The following is a 16,583-nucleotide window of genomic DNA, read 5'->3' on the forward strand; positions in this document are numbered from 1 at the left end:
ACTTTGACAAGATGAACCTTTTTTTAATATAGCAAGGTTATGTCTCTAGGAACCACGATGGTAAAAATAATGCTATAACTTTTCCATGTTCACATCTGGAGAAATAAAAATGGCAACATAAGACGAGTCCTAAAGTATTGTTACTATGAAGGAGGAGGAGTGAAACAATCTATTAGCTCAGGAACTTGGAGGGTCAGCAGAAGGTCTCACTTGGGTAAGAGGAGATACAGTCTAGGAAAGGAAGCTTCTCAGTGAGCTGGTTCCAAGTCCCCCTCAATACATCAGCAGAAGATCCTGAGACCCAGTGTGTTGAACACGAACTATCCACATAACTTGGCATAGCTCAGGGAACTAGTGACTCAACTTTGGGAGCAACCATTTGTTTCAGTGTAGCCTTGGGGCAAGCAGAATTCTCAGATGACCAGACTTGCACATACATTGGCAAAGCTCCAGGAAGATAGTCTAGCTACAAAACTATCACCTTCTTCAGTGTAATCCTTAGGAAATACAGAAATATCCCACAAGCCTCAGCACATGACAGACATCACCAAAAGGAATTCAGCTCAACACTGGGTAAGCTGCCAGACCATTATAGCAGCACCAGCCACCCCTTAGTGAAGCAACAAATAAGAGGATCCTCTGTGGACATCCTGGCAGAATCAGTGTAGTATCAGGTAAACAGTGAAGGCCGGTAGCCACTGGCCCAATGTGCCTGATACAGTACTCCTTCCTCCATCGGAGTAGAGCTCAAATTTAAAGAAAAGAAAAAAAAGCCAAACAAAATAATCAAAAAACAACAAAATCTGACCATAAAACATTAAAAATCAAGCAAAATATTCAAAAGAAGGAAAAATGGAAGAAAATGTAAACTATCTCATGGGAAAAACAACTGACTTAGAAAATAGATCCAGGAGAGTCAACTTCAGAATCACTGAGTACCTGAAATCCTTAAACAAAAGGAGGACTTGGACAGAATATTTCAATAAACTACCAAGGAAAACTGCTCTGGTTCCCTGGAACCAAATAAAATTATAGTTAGATTTCATAATGATTAGGTCCAGGAAAAAATATCGCAAGTGGCCAGAAACAATTCAAATATCAGGGAATCACAATCAGGATTATAGAAGACTTAACAGTTACAACATTAAAATATCAGATGTCATGGAACATGATGTTCCAGAAAGCAAAGGAGCTAAAAATAAAATCAAGAATTACTTAGCAAAATTAAGCTAACATATTAAGTGGGAAACAACCATTAGGACTGCAACCTTTCCATAAGATCAGAACTAAATCAAAAATTTGACCTCTGATATCTAGACCCAACGGAAATATAAACACATTAAAAAGGGGAAAGAAAATATGAGATTCAATAGAGCTATATTTTTATATCCTTACATAGTAAGATAATAGTTATAATTCTTTAAAAAATATATCATTATGAGTACAATTAAAAGGAATATACATAGAGGATGGATAAAAAGTGACATTGAAGTAATGACATTTTAAAAATTAAGAGATGAGAAAGAAGAGTATAGTGGGTACAAAAGGAAAGAAGAGTTAGAATTATTTTACTTGAAGAGGTATGAAAGATCTATTACACTAGAGAGAAAGATGGGAGGGAAGGTGATGAACATCATTATTGTTTGTCAATGGTATCTTACACAACACAGAAGTAGGAGAGGAGTTGATTAAAAAAAGTCAGAAGTGGGGATTGACAGAAGGAAGGGATGATTAGGGATCAAGAGAGATAATAGAAGCACTGTTATAGTTAACATTTGTGTTTCCATTTGGGTACAACTTTAAAAAATTGTATTTTCCAGTTAGTCCTAAAACAAGGCCTTTTATAAGCCATCTTAAAATATATCAGCTTCCACTAAAATTTCCTTATTTAGTTTAGTACTTAATTTATCATCTATCTCCCAGATATTTTTTTTCCTCATTGAATTCTACAATAGCGGGCTTTATTGGGAGAAATGCTGGGTTTTATTTTCTTAGCCTTTTTTCCATGACTTCCATTATTCATATATATATTTTTATAATATATTCATATATATATATTTATAACAATTTTCTTTTTTTAATTGAACAATTTAAAATAAGAAACTCCTTGGAGTCATACAATTAATATATTTATAACAATTTTAGTTGCAATTCTATGATAATTTTAGCAATCAACTTTATTTCACAAAACAAATGATAAAACACTTCCCCCCTCCCAGTACAGAAGACTAGATGTTAATATCTCCCCATGCTGTCCTAGAGATTAAATATTTCAGAGTAGGATTCCAGTAATCTAAAGATAATTTTTGATTTTAATTCTTATAAAATTTTGCATCCTAATTTTTCCCTTACTTTCTTAACTCCTCCTTCCCCATCACAACAAGCAATCTGATACAGGTTTTATCTGTATAATATAATATATAATATAAAATAGATTTCTACATTAATCATATTGTGAAAGAAAAATCAGAACAAAAGGAGAAAACTAGGATAAAGAAACAGGCAAATAAAAAATGAAAATAATATGCTTTGATCCATATTCAGTCTTCATGGTTCTCGTTCTCTCTATTTTTCTTTCTCTTTCTGTCTTTCTTTCTTACTCTTTCTCTCTTTCTCTCCCCTCTCTTTGTCTTCTTTCTCTCTCTCTCTCTCTCTCTCTCTCTCTCTCTCTCTCTCTCTCTGTCTGTCTCATTCTCACTGTTGCTCTTTTTTTTTTCTGTTGATGGCATTTTCTATCCTACGTCTAACAGAATTGCCTTTGATCACTGTATTACTGCAAAATACTAATAACATCATAGTTGATCATATAATCTTGTTATTCCTGTGTACAATGTTCTCCTGGGTTTGCTTTTATAATTGGATCTGTGTTGCTAGAATGTCAAGCAATATAAAAAACATATCACAACTCATATAATGCATCTGAATAGTTGTCATTCTAAAACCACTATAATGAACCTGGAAGTATCTATATTAGCATGATTTTTCTTAATAAAATCATGGAAATTATTAATAAAAACAAATAAACAATAAAGGAAACTGATTGTTCGATATTTTAAAGTTTCATTATCATCATCATCATCATCATCACTAACACCATAGTCCTTTCACCTTAGACCCAAATCACACCTCTAACGCTCACCAGTCTCAAGATTTTATAATTATTTTCTGGTTTCATTGTTTTTATCTATGGTATGGCCTCCTTTCCCTTTTCAATGAATTAACTATATCATGCAATTCTAGGTTTTGCTATCTATTGTCCCTTACCCCTATTTTTCATGTATGTTCAAAATTCCATAATACTTTTCCCTCATCATTCCTGTAGGAGAGGGAGGTTCAATTAAAACCATAAATAAAGCAATCAGCATTTATTATGCACTTATTATATGGCAATCATAATGAATACAAAGACACAATAATGTCTGAATGAAAAGAGGGGAAGAAAAAAGTCTTCATTAAATATTTGCTATATGTCACTGAGCTAGGTGCTTTACAAATATTATTTCATTTTTACCCTTGCATCTCAAAACAACACTAAGAGTTATGCATTATTTTTATTATTCTACTGTTACAGTTAAATAAACTGAGACAGACAGAAATTAAATAACTAATACAGTTGGTAAATGTCAGAGGTAAAAGTAGAGCTCATCTCTTCCTAAATCCAGATTCTGTAGCCTATCCACTATATCACCTAGATGCCTGAAATTTGTAATTGATTAAGTAAAATAACATGCATTCATATAAAAATGCATCTTTATCTTTATGATAAAGAAACATAAAAATGAAGAGCCAAAATGCTGGAGTAGCAGTACAGCACAGTACAATACAGCAATACAAAGTCCCCTTCAAAAAAGGGGAAGAAATAAAATTCATGCAAATATATCTAGTACATCTAGACCAATGTATCATATTAAATCATGATAAGGAAATAAAAGAAAAAGTCTTGTGAGTCCAGGTCACAGATCCAAGGCTGATTGAGGCAAGAACTTGCACCTACAGTTGGCAGTCTAGGATGAGGGGTAAGTCCAGAAGCAAGAAGCAGCAATGTAACTAAAATTCTAAGAACAAAGCAAAGATTCTTCTACCTTCTAACATAGTCTGAAGCCTGAAGAAAAATATTCAGACCAAAAACATAATAAAATTTGTTAATATGGTTTTTAATCAATAAATAAATATGCTAAAGGGTAAAATGGAAAAGAAATAAGATATAGAAAAAATTGAAGGGGAATGAACAGATTGGCTCAAAAGATATAAATTATTTTTCAAGTAAGCTATAAAAAGTTAGAATGGACTCATAAGGCAATAATTCATGAAACAAAAAGAAATAATGAAAGAAAGCAAAAAGACTGAAAAAACAGAAGAAAATTTAAAGTCTGTCATTATAAAAAACAGTTATCTAGAAAAAAGATGAAGAAGAAAAAATAATAATAATCAATGAACTATCTAAAAGCCATGATAAAAAAAAAGATCCTAGTCATCTTATTTCATGGAATCATAAATGAATCTCTTAGAAGCAAATGACAACATAAAGTGGGGGGAAATCTATTCATCATCTTCTGAAAGATAACTTAAAAAGAAAATTCCTTAGAACATCATAGGATTGCGATGTAGAGTGTACAAAGAAGAGTAATAGGAAAAACAGAATGGAATCTGATCTCTAGAGTCTTTAAATGTGAAATTGAAGAGAAAGTATTTATACTCAATGTAACAAAACTATTCTCTAGCTTTGTGAGCCAAAGAAATAACAGCTGCCATGGATTTTAGACACGTTCCTTTGGTAGTTGTATGGAAGATGAGCCCTGCTTCAAGTCTTCGTCATACCCAGTTTTGGACCCAGCTTAAGAACTGGAACATAGTAATCAGTACAGCAAATGTCTTAAAGCAATATTTTAGTTTTGTCTTTTTTTTTAAGAAGAAAGTGAAGGAACTAGAGACTAAAATAGTGATTGAGGGATAGCTCTGAACACATTGTATATTGGTGTAAAAATGTTATTGCATTATAGGAAATGACCCAAAAATGATTCAAGAGAATTATTTTTAATATAAATTGATTCAGAATTATGTGAATACAACTAGGAGAATAATTTATGCAAGGAAAGTTTCACCCTGAAGAAATACAATTTTAAAAGATTTAAGAATTGTCATGAATTATTCAAGTTTCCTAAAAACCTATGATGAGACACTTTATCACCCTCCTGATAAAGGATTGGAAACAATCTACAAAAAGAAACTTACATTTTTTGGACACAACCACAATATGGTTCTTTTTGCTTGACTACTTATTTGTTATGATAGATTTTTTGTTTTCCTTAAAATTTCATATCTTAAGAAATGAGCTTCTTTTTATGTATTTTACAGATTAGTTGTGTCACAGTTTTCCCAAGAAATATTATTGTTTTGGCTTATATTATTGAGGAATATGCCATTCCTCCCCCTTTGTTTACTCTTGTTTTATGTTTGATCTTCTCTAAAACATAATAAAATCATGACCCTGTCTTTATTTATGGGTAAAATTGTCTGTCACCAATTATTATGTATGCAAAACAAAGCTATTGGGAACCTAGATTTTAGAAACCTGGAAAAGCTAAGGTCATCAAAGATGGCATCGTGCACTGAAGATTAATGACCCTGTCAATTTTTCGTTACTTCACTGATTTGAGAACCAGGAGAAAACACAGAAAGAGAAGCTTGTTATGAGTTGCACTAGTAATAGTTGCTTATCCTTTGTTTTCAAAGACAGGGTGATATCTTTACTTGTACAAGACTTGGATGTAAGAAGCTGAGTATCAAAAAATGTCAGTCTAGCAAATGTTTTCTCATGTAATTATATCCTCTTTGTTTCTTCCTTTAATATTTTAAGGGTAAAAATAACCTTTAAAAGGGAGTATTTTACTATTCTCACAGAGCAAACCAAAAGAGAGATGGAAAAATTTTTGACATCTCTAGCAAATGAAGGTTAAAAGAGAGAACCCCAAACAGGAGGAAAGCAGGGAGAACCAGCAGGTTGTGCCCATAAACCTAGACTTGGACTTAGAAGAACAGAGTCATTTAATACAATATAGCAAATCCATAGTATCAAAAGTGTGAAATTGATGAGTGTCTTCAAGCAAATGGCCAGGATTTCAGTTAAAAGCTAGAAGAGACTGTTAGTGGAGGGGAAGGGAATGTTGGTTGGTAGGACAGAAAAAGAAAGCCTAATGTTGACGCTTATATGAAATAAGAATCTGACAGCTGTTATCACCAGGGAAATGCATTTCATACTAGCTTAGTTTTTGATAAGGAAAAGTGATAAAGTTGCTAAATAATTTATTTCTAATGATTTCTTCAGGAAACAACTGGGATAGTGGTGCCTCTAAGCAGATTAAATAATACAGGAGGCACTTATCAAAACCTTATTTTTGTGAAAGTAGCTTTTTTCCTTATACTTTAGAAATATCTCTAAGAAAAGAACACTTGATGACAACATTGGAAAAAGAAATGTCCTTTCCTCTAGGGATAGTGAAAGATGTGTAGTACTTACAGACAAAAGATCTCAGAGTCCTTGCTGTGACTTTAATTCATTTTGTAATCATGGACAATTCACTTAATGCTTCTGATTCCCAGGATGCTTATCTCTAAAATGAATATATTCATATTAATGCTAACTAGTGGACAGGATTTTTGTGAGAAAAGCATTTTATAAGCCATAAAGTATCATATAAATGAGAACTTAATTTAGTATTTTCATCTGGAACTTTCACAATTCCTGACATATACAATTAGAGTTGAAAGGGACTTAAAACATCACTGAGTCTAACCCCTTCAAAATACAGAGAAGGTACATAGAGGCATCTTGGTTTGTGCAAGGTCATAAAAGCAGTAAGTGAATGAAGAAAGATTTGGATCTAGGTCTTCCTGATATCAAGTCCAGCAGACTATCCAATATCATAAGATTTTCTGAAATAGTTAGTTATTCACTCTCTTTCATGAGTTCCATATTCATTGCTTTTCTAAAAAATAATTAAAACTATGCATGTTTGTGAGTACTATAAGATGTTGCAACTATTAGGATCTTCAACCTTATATCTCTCCACGCCCTCACTCCTTAATCCTACCCTTAGTTTTCCTCTTCTCTGCACTATATTGGCTTTAGAGAGAGCCAACATAGTCTACTGTAGCAATTTAAATAAATAACTTATTGTTTCTAAGTCTCAGTTTTTTCATTGAGTGACTGTCATTTTGACTATTATAAATATCCAAGTGAAATTCAAAGGAACTATGAAAGAAGATAATCTCTGAATCCAGAAAAAGAATTGATAAATAAAAATATGTTCAGAATGATTTTGCAAAATATATGCATATTTATGTCTAATGGTAGGCATCTTTAATGTGGGAGAGGAAGAAAGAAAAAAGTGAGGGAAGATACATGATAACTTTATTATATATTTAAAAGGAATAAGTTTTACTTAAAATATTTGCCTTTTCATATGCAATCACCTATTTCTGTTATACTATGTTATGTAGATGTTGCTTGTTGTCTGTGTCAATGAAATCAATATTTAGACCTTCTATATCCATTTCTAGAAGCATACAGATATATTTATCCATTTATCTGATTTTGTACCTATGTTCTTGGACAGGATACTTTTTCATTATTAAATTATCTTTTAAAAGACACTTCATAAAAATATGTATCATCTTAAGTCAATAAAAATATCACCTATCCATCTTTTGACTATTTTTATATCTCTAAATGTACCATAAGTGTATAAAAAAATGAAATTCTTACACATATTAAGAAAACCATCTTCTGACTAAGAATTTTAAACAAAATATTTCTGGATTGAGTTTGAGTAATTTCTCATCTATGTACAGGTTAAGAGGAACAGTGTGTTAGTCTATAGTTTTAGTTTATTTCTCGATGTTTTTTTCTTCTGCAGAGATCAAAGTCTATTGATTTTCAATTTGCTGCAATTGGTATTTTTATGATGGTCAAAATCCTTACATCGGTGTATGTTAAATGATTTCTGAAAATATTATGCTAATGAAACATATTAAAAAGTTTGGGCACTTTCATTTCCAGATGATAGTTCATTTGAATTGCTCTCTGGTATATTTACTTAAGTCATTTTTCTCAATTTTCAAATTCAAATTCTTGCATCTCAGAAACTAAATGCCTTAATCTCTTGATTATTCAACTGCAACCCTAACAATCTAGAATGGACAGACATAAGTGAAAAAAGCCTCTGGTTTCTAATAAAAATAGCTAAGCTAGACATGAAAATTACATGCAATATGATGTAATTGTTTGATTCAGTGATTTGAAAGAAATTATTAATATCATAAATTCATTGTGTGTATTAATATTAAAATGTCCAGAAATTCCTGGCAGAAGGGAGTTTATAGCAAGAAGTAATTACACCCATTTACAGTTTTCAAGATCCATGTTTGACACACAGTTACAACATATGGAGCCAGCTCTCATGACAAGAGTGTCTGGAGGAAAGTTTTCCCCAAGCCCATCTCCTTTTTATTTTTTAATTCTTTTTTTAAAATTATTATAGCTTTTTATTTACAATTTATATGCATGGATAATTTTATAGCATTGACAATTGCCAAAACTTTTGTTCCAATTTTCCCCCTCCTTCCCCACACCCCCTAACCTCAATGGCAGGTTGACCAATACATGTTAAATATGATAAATAATAAATTAAATACAATATAAGTATACATGTCCTAAGAGGTATTTTGCTGTACAAAAAGAATTGGACTTTGAAATAGTGTACAATTAGCCTGTGAAGGAAATCAAAAATGCTGGTAAACAAAAATATAGGGATTGGGAATTCTATGTAATGGTATCATCTCCCAGAATTTTTTTGCTGGGTGTAGCTGGTTCAATTCATTTCTGCTCTATTAGAACTGATTTGATTCATCTCGTTGCTGGAGATGGCCATCAAAATTGATCATATGCTATTGTTATTGAAGTATATACTGATCTCCTGGTCCTGCTCATTTCACTCAGCATCAGTTCATGTAAGTCTCTCCAAGCCTTTCTGAAATCATCCTGCTGGTCATTTCTTACCAAAAAATAATATTCCATAATATTAATATATAACAATTTATTCAATCATTCTCCAATTGATGGGCATACACTCAGTTTCCAATTTCTGGCCACTACAAAGAGGGATGCCACAAACATTTGTGTACATACAGGTCCTTTTTCCTTCTTTAAGATTTCTTATATATTGATATAAGCCCAGTAGAAATACTGCTGGATCAAAGGGTATGCACAGTTTGATAACTTTTTGAGCATAGTTCCAAATTGCTCTCCATAATGGTTGGATGTGTTCACCATTCCACCACCAATGTATCAGTATCCCTGTTTTCCCACATCCCCTCCAACATTCCGCATTATCTTTCCCTGTCATTCTAGCCAATCTGACAGCTGTGTAGTGGTATCTCAGAGTTGTCTTAATTTGCATTTGTCTGTAATAGTGACTTGGAGCATCTTTTCATATGTCTAGAAATAGTTTCAATTTCTTTGTCTGAGAATTGTCTGTTCATATCCTTTGACCATTTATCAACTGGAGAATGGCTTGATTTCTTATAAATTAGAATCAATTCTCTATATATTTTGGAAATGAGGCCTTTATCAGAACCTTTAACTGTAAAAATGTTTTCCCAGCTTATTGCTTCCCTTCTAATCTTGTTTGCATTAGTTTTGTTTGTACAAAAACTTTTCAATTTGATATAATTAAAATTTGCTATTTTGTAGTCAATAGTGATCTCTAGTTCTTCTTTGATCATAAATTCCTTCCTCTTCCACAGGTCTGAGAGGTAAACTGTCCTATGCTCTTCCAATTTATTTATAATTTCATTCTTTATGCCTAGATCATGAATCCATTTTGACCTTATCTTGGTGTACAGTGTTAAGTGTGAGTCAATGCCTACTTTCTGCCTTACTAACTTCCAATTTTCCCAGCAATTTTTGTCAAATAGTGAGTTCTTATCCCAAAAACTGGGGTCTTTGGATTTGTCAAACACTAGATTATTAAAGTTATCGGCCTAACCTATTCCATTGATCAACTAGTCTATTTCTTAGCCAATACCAAATGGTTTTGGTAACTGCTGCTTATAATATAATTTTAGATCTGGTACAACTAGGCCATCATCATTTGATTTTTTTTTTCATTAATTCCTTTGATATTCTTGACCTTTTGTTTTTCCATATGGACTTCTTGTTATTTTTCTAGGTAATTAAAATAATTTTTTGGGAGTCTGACTGGTATAACGCTAAATTAAATGGATTAATTTAGGTAGTATTGTCATCTTTATTATACTTGCTCATCCTATCCAAGAGCATTTAATATTTTTGCAGTTGGTTAAATCAGACTTAATTTGTATGGAAAGTGTTTTATAGTTTTGTGCATAAAGTTTCTGATTTTCCCTTGGCATATTGATTCCTAAATATTTTAAACTATCAGTAATTACTTTAAATGGAATTTCTCTTTGTAACTCTAACTGTTGGATTTTGTGAGTGATATATAAGAATGCCAATGACTTATGTGGATTTATTTTGTATACTGCCACTTTGGTAAAGGTATGGATTATTTCTAATAGCTTTTTAGTGGAATCTCTGGGGTTGTCTAAATATACCATCATATCATCAGCAAAGAGTGATAATGTTTCCTCATTTTCTATTCTAATTCATTTAATCTCTTTCTCAATTCTTATTGCTAAAGCTAGCATTTCTAATACAATATTAAATAGTAATGGTGATAGTGGCAACCTTGTTTCACTCCTGATCTTATTGGGAATGGTTGCAGTTTATCCCCATTACAGATGATGCTTACTAATGGTTTTAAATACATGCTATTGATTCTTTTAAGGAAAAGTCCATTTATTCCTATACTCTCAAGTGTTTTTAATAGGAATGGATGTTGGATTTTACCAAATGCTTTTTCTGCATCTATTGAGATGATGCATTTATAAAATTTGGTTATTAATATGGCCAATTATGCTGATAGTTTTCCTAATATTGAACCAGCCTGCATTCCTGGTATAAATCCTACTTGATCATAGTGTATTATCCTTGGCATGATTTTCTGTAGTGTTTTTGCTAATATCTTATTTAAGATTTTAGCATCAATATTCATTAGGGAGATTGGTCTATAATTTTCTTTCTCTGTTTTCAACCTACCTGGTTTAGATAGCAGTACCATGTCTGTGTCATAAAAGGAATTTGGTAGGACTCTTTCATTCCCTATTTTTTCAAATAGTTTATATAACATTGAAAGCCCATCTCTTTTAAAACTTAGGATGGGGGCTCGTCTTGGACTTGCTGGGACCTAGGCTATCTCAACCCCAGTGAAATTACATTACTCATTAAAGAATCTGGTATATCTTGGCATTCCCTCCCCAGTTAAATTTGCCAAGAGTCATTAGTATGAAAATTATGAAAATAATAATTAAAGACAAATAAGAAAAAATTATAGCATTAAGGTCAGAAGTTATCTGCCTAATATACATTGTGAACAGGAGATATAAAATAACAATGAGGATTTATAAATTGTGGCTAAAGCTGAATTTGATTGATGTCTGATTATATATTCAGTTTATGTAATGGTGGTATTTTTTTCTCATTAGAAAAACATACAACCAGAAACTTTTCTGGAAATGATGAGAATGTTTCATGATAGATTGACAGATTATTTAGTTTAAGAGAGTTTCATTTCCAAATCAAGTCATCTCTAGTTATGTGAAAAAATGCTCTAAAATCACTATTCATTAGAGCAATGCAAATTAAAACAATTCTGACTACCCCCTTATTTCTCTCAGATTGTGATATGTAGTTTTTTAATTAAAGCTTTTTATTTTCAAAACATATGAATAGATAATTTTCTAGTAAATTTATTCATTTTAATGTACATTATTTTATGAATCATGTTGGGAGAGAAAAATCAGAACAAAGGGGGAAAAACTAGAAGAGAGATAAAAAAAAAACTGGAAAAAAAGAAGTGAACATAGCATATGTTGATTTATATTCAGTCTCCTTAGTTCATTTTCTGGATGCAGATAACATTTTCTATCCAAAGTGTCTTTAGCTATTGTTTTGAATCATTGAACCATTGAGAAGAACTAAGTCTCATAGTTGACCATTACTCATTTTTACTGTTATTGTATGTACAATGTATTCCTGATTCTACTTGTTTCACTTAGCATCAATTCATGTAAATATTTCCAGGCCTTTCTAAAATTTTTTATTGAACAATAATATTCCATTACCTTCATAAACAACAACTTGTTCAGTCATTATTCAATTGATGGACATCCAATAATTTTCCAATTTTTTTGTTACCACAAAAAGAGCTGTTACAAACACTTTTGCACATTGTGGGTCCTTTTCAGAATGAGTAATAGCACTGCTGGGTCAAAGAATATGCACAGTTTGAGAGCCTTTTGGGCACAGTTCCAAATTGCTCTCCAGAATGGTTGGATCATTTCACAACTTCACCAATAATGCAGTAATGTCCTGGTTTTCCCACAACTCTCTCTACATTTATCATTATCTTTTCCTTTCATAGTAAAGAAGTATAAAGAAGGTACTTTACCTTAATTATCTTAATTTGAATTTCTCTAATCAATAGTGATTTAGAACATTTTTTTCATATAACTAGAGATGGCCTTAATTTTGTCCTTTGGTCACTATCAATTGTAAAATGATTTGTATTCTTAAAAATTTGACACAATTCTTGATATATTTTAGAAATTAGACCTTTATTGGAAATAGTTGTAAAGATTTTTTTTTCTCAGCTTTATACTTCCCTTTTAACCTTGCATCTGTTGGTTTTGCTTGTGCAAAACTTTTTAATTTAATGCAATCAAAGTTGTCCATTTTTCATTTCATTATGTTCTTTTTCAAATTTTTAAAAATTTTAATTTTAATTATTTTCGATGCTGGGAAAAAAGGGACACTGATGCATTGTTGGTGGAGTTGTGAACGAATCCAACCATTCTGGAGAGCAATCTGGAATTATGTCCAAAAAGTTATCAAACTGTGCATACCCTTTGATCCAACAGTGCTACTTCTGGGCTTATATCCCAAAGAAATACTAAAGAAGGGAAAGGGACCTGTATGTGGCAAAATGTTTGTGGCAGCCCTGTTTGTAGTGCTTAGAAACTGGAAATTGACTGGATGCCCCTTAATTGGAGAATGGTTGGATAAATTGTGGTATATGAATGTTATGGAATATTATTGTTCCGTAAGAAATGACCAGCAGGATGAATATAGAGAGGCTTGGAGAGAATTACATGAACTGATGCTAAGTGAAATGAGCAGAACCAGGAGATCATAATATACTTCAACAATGATACTGTATGAAGATGTATTCTGATGGAAGTGGATTTCTTTGACAAAGAGACCTAACTCAGTTTCAATTGATCAATGATGGACAGAAGCAGCTACATCCAAAGAAAAAACACTGGGAAATGAATGTAAATTATTTGCATTTTTGTTTTTCTTCCCAGGTTATTTTTACCTTCTGAATCCAATTCTTCTTGTGCAACAAGATAACTGTTCAGTTCCGCATACATATATTGTATCTAGGATATACTGCAACATATTTAACATATATAGGACTACTTGCCATCTAGGAGAGGGGTGGAGGGAGAGGGGAAAAATTGGAACAGAAGTGAGTGCAAGGGATAATGTTGTAAAAAATTATCCTGGCATGGATTCTGTCAATAAAAAGTTATTCTAAAATAATTTTTTAAAATTTAATTATTTTCATAATGTTCTAGAAAGTAAGAGAAGGAAGACTGATAAAAGATAAAGTAGTGAGTAGAGTGGGTTTAAAAAAACCCACTAAGAGAAAGAGGAAGGGGTGATAGGAGATAAGGTACTGGATAGAGTGGTTAAAAACACTACTAAGAAGCTAGGGTGAGAGGACATAAGGTAGTGAGTTGGATGGTTAAATATGATTAAGGACAAGGGAGAAAGAGAGAACAAAAGTATATACAGGGGACAAAATTGGATAGAAAGAATTGGTGATCATAACTGTGAATGGGAATGGGATAAACTTTCCCATAAAAGAGAGATAAATAGGATAGTAGATTAAAAAACAGAGTCCTACAGATATGATGTTTACAAAAAACACATTTGACACAGAGTGACACATATAGAATAAAGGTAAAAGACTGAAACAGGATGTATTATGCTTCATCTGAAGTAAAAAAAAAAAAAAGGAGGGATAGCAATTCTGATCTCAGATAAAGCAATTTTTATGATTAAATTAAATTAATAGTAATTATAATTAAATGAAATCATTATCAAATCATTACTTGATTAATTATTGAATTATCAAAGCAAGGTAATTATTAAATTAATATTAAATTAAATTTTAAAATAATATAAATTACTATTAAAAGAGATAATAAAGGAAAGTACATCTTGGTGAAAGGTATCAAAAACTATGAAGTAGAAATAATACTAAATGTGTATGCACCAAATGATAAAACAGCCAAATTTCTAGAGAAGATTTTAAGCCATTTACAATAAGAAATAGATGGCAAAACTATAAGAATGGATGACCTCAACCTTCCCTTCTCAGAATCAGACAAATCTAACCACAAAGTAAGCAAGAAAGAAACTAGGGATGTTATAGAATCCTAGAAAACTTAATTAAAAATCTGGAGAAAATTAAACAGGGACAGAAAGGAATACACATTTTTCTCAGCAATACATGGCATTTACCTGAAAACTGACAATGTATCAGGGTATAAAAACCTTACAATCAAATTCAGGAAAGCAAAATAGTAAATGCTTCCTTTTCAGATCACAATGCAATAAAATTGTATTTAATAAAGGGGCAGGAAAAGATAGACTGAAAATCAATGGACAATTAAATAATCTAATTCTAAAAAGTGAATGGTAAACAAATCACAGAAACAATTCATCATTTCATCCAAGAGAAATTTATGGGATGCAACAAAACCAATTCTTATGGTACATGAATAAAACAGAGACAGAGGAGATCAATGAATTGGTCAGGCAACTTAAAAAGCTAGGAAAAAACATATTCAAAACCTTCAATTAAATAACAAATTAGAAATTCTGAAACTCAAAGGAGAGATTAATACATTTGAAATTAAAACATTGAATTAATAAATAAGAGAAAGAGTTTGTTTTATGAAAAAGCCAACAAAATATGTTAACCTTTGGTTTATTTGATCAAAAAAAGGAAAGAAAACCAAAATCACCAGCATCAAAAATGAAAAGGTGTATCACCAATGAAAAAGAAATTAAAGCAATAATTAAGAGTTATTTTGCCCATTATATGGCAAAATTTAATGGAAATTGTTGAATATTTACAACACTATAAGTTGCCCTGGTTAACAGAAAAGGAGATAAATTACTTGAATAATCATATTTTAGAAAAAAGAAATTGAACAAGTCATTAATGAGTTCCCTAAGAAAAAATCTCCAGGGCCAACTGGATTCACAAGTGAATTCTATGAAATATTTGAAAAACAAATAATCCCAATACTATGTAAACTACTTGGAAAAATAGGTAAAGGAGTACTGTTAACATCATTTTCAACATTCACCCTTGAAAAACTTTGTGTTTCAAATTTTTTTCTCTTTTGTCCCCCTCCCCTTGATGGAAAGTAATCCAATATTATGTTAAACATGTGCAATTCTTTTATACATATGTCCACAACTATCATGCTGCACAAGAAAAAATCAGATCAAAATGGGGAAAAAAAAAGAAAAAACAAAATGCAAGCAAAAAAAAAAAAAGGTGAAAATACTATATTTTGAACCACATTCAGTCCCCACAATTCTCGCTTTGGGTGCAGATGACTATCTTCCCCAAAAGACCTTTGGAACAAGCCTGAATCATCTCACTATTGAAAAGAATCATGTTCATCAGAATCAATCATCATAAAATCTTGCTATTGCTCTGTACAACATTCTCTTGGTTCTAGTCACTTCACTCAGCCTCACTTCATGTAAGTTTATCCAGGCCTCTTTGCTGATCATTTCTTATAGAACAATAATATTCCATAACATTCATATATCATAACTTATTCAATGATTCTCCAAGTGATGGGCATCCACTATGTTTCCAGTTCCTTGCTACAATAAAAAAGGACTGCTGCAAACATTTTTGCATATGTGGGTCTTTTCATCTTTTTTTATGATCCCTTTGGGATATAGGCCCAATAGAGACATTGCTGGGTCAAAGGGTATGCAAAGTTGGTAACCATTTGAGTCAAGTTCCATATTGCTCTCTAGAATGGTTGGAGCAGTTCACAACTCCACCAGTAATGTGTTACTGTCATAATTTTCAAACATCCCACTCCACCATTCATCATTATCATTTTCTGTCATCTTAGCCAATCTAAGAAGTTCATTGTGGTGTTTCAGAATTGTCTTAATGTACCTTTGTCTGATCAATGATGATTTAAAGCATTTTTTCATATGATTAAAAATAGTTTTAATATCATAAATTATTAATATTCTTTGACCATTTATCAATTGGAGCATGGATTGTATTTTTAAAAATTTGAGTCAATTCTCTATTTTAGAAATGAGGCCTTTATCA

Source organism: Antechinus flavipes, chromosome 4 (assembly GCF_016432865.1).
Source record: "Antechinus flavipes isolate AdamAnt ecotype Samford, QLD, Australia chromosome 4, AdamAnt_v2, whole genome shotgun sequence".
NCBI lineage: Eukaryota > Metazoa > Chordata > Mammalia > Dasyuromorphia > Dasyuridae > Antechinus > Antechinus flavipes.